This window comes from Tachypleus tridentatus, chromosome 4 (assembly GCF_004210375.1).
Source record: "Tachypleus tridentatus isolate NWPU-2018 chromosome 4, ASM421037v1, whole genome shotgun sequence".
Classification (NCBI taxonomy): Eukaryota; Metazoa; Arthropoda; class Merostomata; order Xiphosura; family Limulidae; genus Tachypleus; species Tachypleus tridentatus.
In genome coordinates this window covers 43,654,126-43,661,065 of record NC_134828.1, presented here as the reverse complement: position 1 = coordinate 43,661,065, position 6,940 = coordinate 43,654,126, and the positions used below count along the sequence as shown (strand labels likewise).

At 31.3% G+C, this 6,940-nt stretch overlaps 1 protein-coding gene across 3 annotated transcripts in view; it reads right to left on the bottom strand.

The window, feature by feature from the left end:
- Positions 1 to 5,721: 5,721 nt before the first annotated feature.
- Positions 5,722 to 6,940, bottom strand: part of LOC143248985 (far upstream element-binding protein 1-like) — a 100,029-nt gene continuing 98,810 nt past the window's right edge. For all 3 annotated transcript variants that reach the window (XR_013027312.1, XM_076498077.1, XM_076498078.1), the window contains one exon: positions 5,722 to 6,691. The gene's annotated coding sequence lies outside the window, so the exon portion shown is untranslated. The remainder of the gene's footprint in view (positions 6,692 to 6,940) is intronic.

Sequence of the window (6,940 nt, the reverse complement as noted above, 5' to 3'; positions counted from 1 at the left end):
AATCATATGTTTTACACATGCAGAGAAACAAACAATAAGCGTACACAGTGCCTACAACCACTTGAGACTAGTCAATGAGACAGACATTTAGTATGAAGCAGTATGTTTCCCAGTACTAATGTTTAACATTTCTCACTGGCAAGGCATCTCTGCATAAAAGGATATTATACTTTAGTAGTCTATTTTTTGTCACCTGGCACAATTTTGTACAGAGATAACTAGGATATATTCTGACTAAACAACACTTTTTGTCAAGGCAGTGCTAGAGCAGATATTGTATTGTTGCATCTTGCATCATTGGCTTCTCTATCTATATGAAGAACTTCAGTCAGACACTCTGTCATCTTGAAGTGACTGATACTTATGTTGTAGAATCAGTTTTTTCAGTAGGCTAGTAGGTAGAAAACATACATAACTACTACTTTGCAATATGTAAATAAATCTTGTCACACACAAGATCCATCTGGAGGAAATTCATTCCAACCCATATGCACCCCACTTTCAAAGATCACACCCTGAAGGAGATTATTTCACCATGACAGAATGATGGTGATTGGTAGTCAGCTGATGCAACAGTCTATCCTGCAGATCAAGTTACAGAAAGAAAAGATTTGGATGTGCAATTTAACATGGCAGCAGATAGTGCACAAAGTGTAGATGTTCAGTCAATTCCACCATTCTCAGATGATCAAGATGTACATGAAATGATTTTGATTTTCAATCCTTTTTAAGGGATAAGAAAACTTATATATTGCCCAAGAAGTGCTTTACAATGCTGAAGATGAAGGTTTATCAATGGTTCTCAGACATCACCTTCAAATGAAATGACTGCTGCTAGCAATGTGGAAGCATGGGCATGTCATCCATATTCAACTTGAGGAACTTGAAAATCCACTTGAAGTAGATGATGATTCACCAAAAACTGCTATTCCAAAGAAAGGAAAAATTTCAGCTACAGTTGTGCTGTGTTCAAAAACACAGATATATTAATCGACAGTGGTTATTTCTCTGAACTTTGACCCTCATCTGTCACATCATAGACTCAAAAGTGTCTAGCAACATCAGGAGTACTCTATCATAACTTCAAAGATACTTGTAAATGCAAAGGGAAGGATATTTGCACAAACCTATTATATGACACAATCTAGGCTCTACAGAAATGACTGTCCATGTCTGCCCTTATAATCATGTTATTGCTGTTTTTTAAGAAACAAGTTGAAACCTTTTCCATGGTGTTTTCAAATGTACCGATTTGTTTCAAACTAATAATGGCCCTGCAATCGGACCTCTTGATGAAACTGTAGAACTACTACTTGAAGCAGACAAATTGCAGCAGAAATCAACTGACAAAACATACAGAAAAAGGAAGAGAGGTCAAAGAGCTATTGATAGTAGCATAATAATAATTGTTGCTCTAAATGCAAATGAAACATCACATAGAAGATCACAACATGTAAGAACCCAAATTCTCAACTTGTATTCATAATATAATAAACTTTTACATATTGTGAGAATAAAAACAGTATACTTGTCTATCAGTTGTTGTAGTTGCTGCTAAACGTATCTACTTGTTACTCTCATCTTGCCTGAAATGTGATAATCATCCTTTCTATGATAAATAGCTGAATTTAATCTTCATATGTATTTTTCTAGTATGTTTTCTTATACATATATATTGTCATCCAGTGTTCTGCTAACCCAGTGCAATTACATTTTGAACTCTATCATTTCTTTTCCAAATATATGTTAAGAATGAACACAAAATTATATTATATGAAACAGAATGTCAAAAGAGCATAGGGTGCTCTAAACAGAACAGTTACACCTCCTCTTCTATCAAAAACTCTGAAGAATACCACAACAGAAAGATAAAGAAAATACTGGTACTACTATCTTTTACCTGCCTCACTTGCAAAATTCAATGCAGAATATCTTGTAGAAATCCTACAAGACAGAGATCTTTTATGGTGAAAAACAAACATAAACATAACAACGAGAAACACAAAAATGTCATTCATGAAATTCCATATTCCTGCAATGAAATAGACATTGCAGAAATGGGAAGAAGACTTGGAATACGAATAAAAGAACATAAAAGCAGTACAAAATTCAACCATTGCAGAACACACTATGCCAACTGAACACAAAATAAACTGGGAAAAAAACTAGCATTATTGACACACAAGTTTTTAAAGCTAAGAAAAATTAAATAATCCTTTACATTAACACAACAAATGATTTACTAAGAAAAGATTCTAGATTACAGATAAGTAACCCGTGGCTACCACTGGTTGAATCTACAGAAAGTATCTCCACCAATCTGATACATGGATAAACCAACCAATTATAACATGCCTTCAACAATCCACCATAATAATATAAAAACCCACAACACCATACAAACACTGACTAGAAGAAGAAAGGCAGATGATTTTGAAATATTAACCACTATACTTATATTTCTACTACAAACTGTTGCTGTACATTAACTTGATAATAAATACTCTATCTAAACGTGCTATGTGAAATAATCAGATCAGCAAGATCATAACTCATATCTATTACTTGCTTTTAAATTTACTTGAAATCAGTAAAGGATAAATTATGTGTCTGTATGTTTCTTATAAGAAAAATTTTACTAATAAAAATGTACAATAATTTTTCAGTTATGAAGAAACTACATTTGCAATACCCAATGACTCATGTAACATCCAATCATTTCAAGATATCAACATATACTGACCATGAAATTAAGAATATGTGGATCAGCACCCACTGACCCAAAATTTTCCTCTGCCTTTGTCTAGTAACCCACCCCAGGGCTTATTACATTGGAAGTTATAATACTTGTAATTTTATGGTGGTTACAGAGTTAGTCAAAAAAACCAAGCCCATATGCACAATGTTAAACAGATGATTAAAATAACAAATACAAATGTTTAAAAAATATTTCCACTGATTACCTGATCATAATATTAAATTCTTTGTCCACAGACTGTATGACAATTATGTTATGCTGTAACTCTTTCACTGAAAGTTAGCCAGTTTTGTTTTTATATTCAATTTTAAAGAGAATCTGTTACAAAAGTCCAATGGTTAATTTTTTAAAGCATGTGTTGTTAATATTCCAAAAGCTGCAGTTATATAGTGTACAGTCTTCTAGTTATGCATGTACAACCTTAAATTTTATCTACAAGTCTTCTTTACACTTCCTTATCTCTCTTTACACTGGCTCAATCAAAATGATTGACCACATGACTACTTTGTACTTTTTAACATGTTGGCTCCCATGCCTATTTTGGTGATACTTTCCAGGGCCACATTAGTCATTTTACAATTACTTTTTTTTTGTTTTTAAAGGAAGTATGCATATGTAGCCATTGTGTCCCAGCCAATAAGTGATCCTTTAAAAAGAAAACTGAGCACAACTAACTAACTAACTGAAGATATATGTACTATATTGAAAGTTAGTAGTAACAAAACTATAACAAATTTAATGCTTTCAGTACACATTATATCTTTCATATAACAAAAAATCAGACTTTTTTAGTAAACAAGAAAGATGTGTTCGTGAATAACAGTCCTTTTTTTTACTAGTACACGTGCAAAGTGATTTTCATGTTAAGAATAAAAAAACTTTTCATCCTCTTAAAAATATCAAACTTCATTTGCTTGATCTCTAAAACCTTATGTTATTTTTTCTACCCAAGCTCTAAATACCAGGTTGATTAATTTGACAAACCTCATAACCACCAAAAAAAATAAACCTAAATAACCTTTGTTTTATTTCTAGAATGATTTCAAATTGTAATATGAAACTACATTTATTTATCCTAACTAGATTTATCTTCATAATACTATACATCTATATATACTTAAATTTTATCATGTTATTGCTCTTTTGATTGCCTTTTGAACCATGTCTAACCATTATTCATATCACTAAGGTATAAATCACTCAAGGAACATGAAGCTCACATTATATATTGAATAACATTATTCAGGAGATGCTGACATGCATGTCTTGTGACAAATTATGTCATTATTTATTTTATCTAATCTAACCTTAACTAACCTAAAAAGATCCATATTTTTACATTTTAGTAACTTTTATAATAATAAATAAGAGAATACACATAAAAAAGAAGAAATAAAGTACTTCTATTTTTTCCAGTCAACTGTCAATGACACTTAATCCTACTTTTTTACACTAATGGTAGTAATGCATTAAAGGACATAGAATAACAACATGAAAAAAGCAGACAATGCTCTACAACTACTGTAATTTTCCTGGCTTTCTAACTGTGCAACAATAGCTGCTACAAGTTCATTCACTTTAGCCATTATCTTTCCTGTGGGAATAAAGATGTATTAAAAAGAAATTGACAATTTTATGTTCAGAAAATAACAAAATATAATACATCATTTAAAAGACATAAACCTTGGCATTCTATTGGTTATAATATAATATTAAATGAAAGAGAGGATGTGACATGTGGTTGTGGTAAGAATGGTCTGATTTTCTATTTGATGAGTCTGTAACCAAACAAGATTGAGGGCTATAAAAATTAAGTCTAGTCTGAGTGAAAACAATTTGATAATAATTCACATTAAGTTTTGTACTTATTGGAGGGGTGGTGGATAAATTACAGAAGAGAAACTACCTACAGAAGAAATGAGGAGGAAGGGGGGATTCAAGATTTTTTTATATTGCTTTATAAAATCAAAAATGTAAATCGAATTGAAATAGAATCAATGTAAAATAAATCAAAAATCCAATCTAAACATGAGGAATACATAATCCACTATTATTTGGTTTAAAAACAAAATACAATGCCCATTTACTTAAAAATTCTAGCATGTTAAATATGATAATTCACAGCAAAATGGGAAAACTTGACTTTAGTTTTGGTACTTTTAGTTATTTTTTATTTTGAACACAATGATTAGAGGTTCTTAACTTATGATCCCCTGCCCCCTTCGTTTGAAAAGGAACAGAAGTTACATTACGCACAGACTGAATAAAACAGAGAAACATTTTCTGGATACTAATTTTGTTCCCATAATAACAAAAAAGTGCTGTTTTTTGAGGCTGTGTACAACACACTGGGTAATCATCAATATCAAAATAATCACAAACATTAAATTTTGCCAAAAGCTGTGATGTCCAATTTTAAAAAAGTGTTTATAAATCAAAGGTAACCTACATCAAAATCATGTTAATGAGCTTTTCAGTGTTGCAGATCACTTTTATTAACAATTTTCACTGTAATAGTTTTACATATGCAATTCTGGGAAACATTATGAAGTAATGTGGTTATGTCTGTTTATCTTACAGTACTATTTTTCACTGTGAACATTAATGATTACAAAAGTTAATAAACATCAGTAAATAATAAACATTTTACAGAGTCAAGAATTTTTTACAACTGAGCTATGGAATACTCAATGAATTCTACAAAAGGGACTTATCCACCAAGGACACTTTCATTTGGATATTTTACATATTTCTCAGTTAAACAAGTCAAAGTATATTGAAAATTGTATGTTGATAATTGTTTACCATTTGATAATTCTCAAACCAGAAGCAGAACGAAAGTTAACAGTAAATACTGGGATCATATAATGAGTAAAATAAGAAACATACTTAGCGGCTGCAGCATTCAAAACACTGTAAATATGGAACTTTAAACACTAAAACTAACTAGTCAGGAATCCAAGGAAAATTTAAAGCTCCACAAGTTTATTAAATGAAAACAGTACAAAAGCTGGTGAAGATGTTTGTGCTGGTGGTAAAGGCTCTCACTCCATTTCAAACCTGACACTTCATACTTTATTTTGATGGGTAATAAATGTATAGTGTTAATTTATAGATGGCAGTGGCAAATAAATATGAAGCTCCTACCATGACAATGAAAACATGGTCATCTGACCATCAGCTACAAAATATTTTACTTATAATGTGAAATAAATAACCAGTTGTTGTTTTTTTTGTTTTTCCATTAAACAACTGTAAATTTGTCATTAAGGTTTACAGTGATATTCATAATTTAACTTGAAGAAAACTGATAAACCATTCTGTAACCATTCTACAGTGTCTCTTTTAGTAAATGTCTAATGTGAGCAGCTTTCTTGTTTACATTTCCAATGTAAATTGTGTGATTATGTCTCTGTTGATGGATATCCACCATTACGTTCTACTATAAACATGCACCTCCCCCAAAGTATAACATTTAAAAGATCGTGCATATTATTTTTAATTTCACACTAACACTAACAACTGCACTTTACAAGGAAAATATATATAGCTTTGATTTCTTGTTTCTAACAGTGCAATTTAAAATGTGTTAATTTTTAAAGGAAAACAGCCACTGTTATAAGATAAAAAATTAACGTGTTAAGTGATCATTATTCTAAAAGTCAATCAGTGGTTCACTTTTGTACTTGAGAAATATATCAGACTGAAGTGAGAGCACATTAAATACACAATACACAACAGAACACAAGTTTTGAAAGTAATGACTGGTAATGAAGTTTATGATATATGGATTAACTCAAAAAACACAGCTTTACCTCTCGGAATACATAAAATTTACTATCTGCACAATTAGAAATTTCTGGAAATTTTCATATGGAGACATCACCATCTGAAGAAAAAATTTCAACCATGTCATCAGCAACCAACTCCATCCTGTAAAAAACACAACAACACAAACAAATTTCACACACTGTTACCCATCATGCCCATCAGCTTCAAAGGAAAAAAAATTTTGTAAAAGATACCTTTAGTTAACCTTATACTCACATGCAGTACTTACCTTCACTTACCTTTGTGTTAAGTCCAACTCAGACTGGCTTTTTTTCTGCCAGAACGCGAGCCCGCCTAGATGCAGCATCTAGCTACTGAGCTGAAGAACGTTTCATGATCATCTGTAGCATT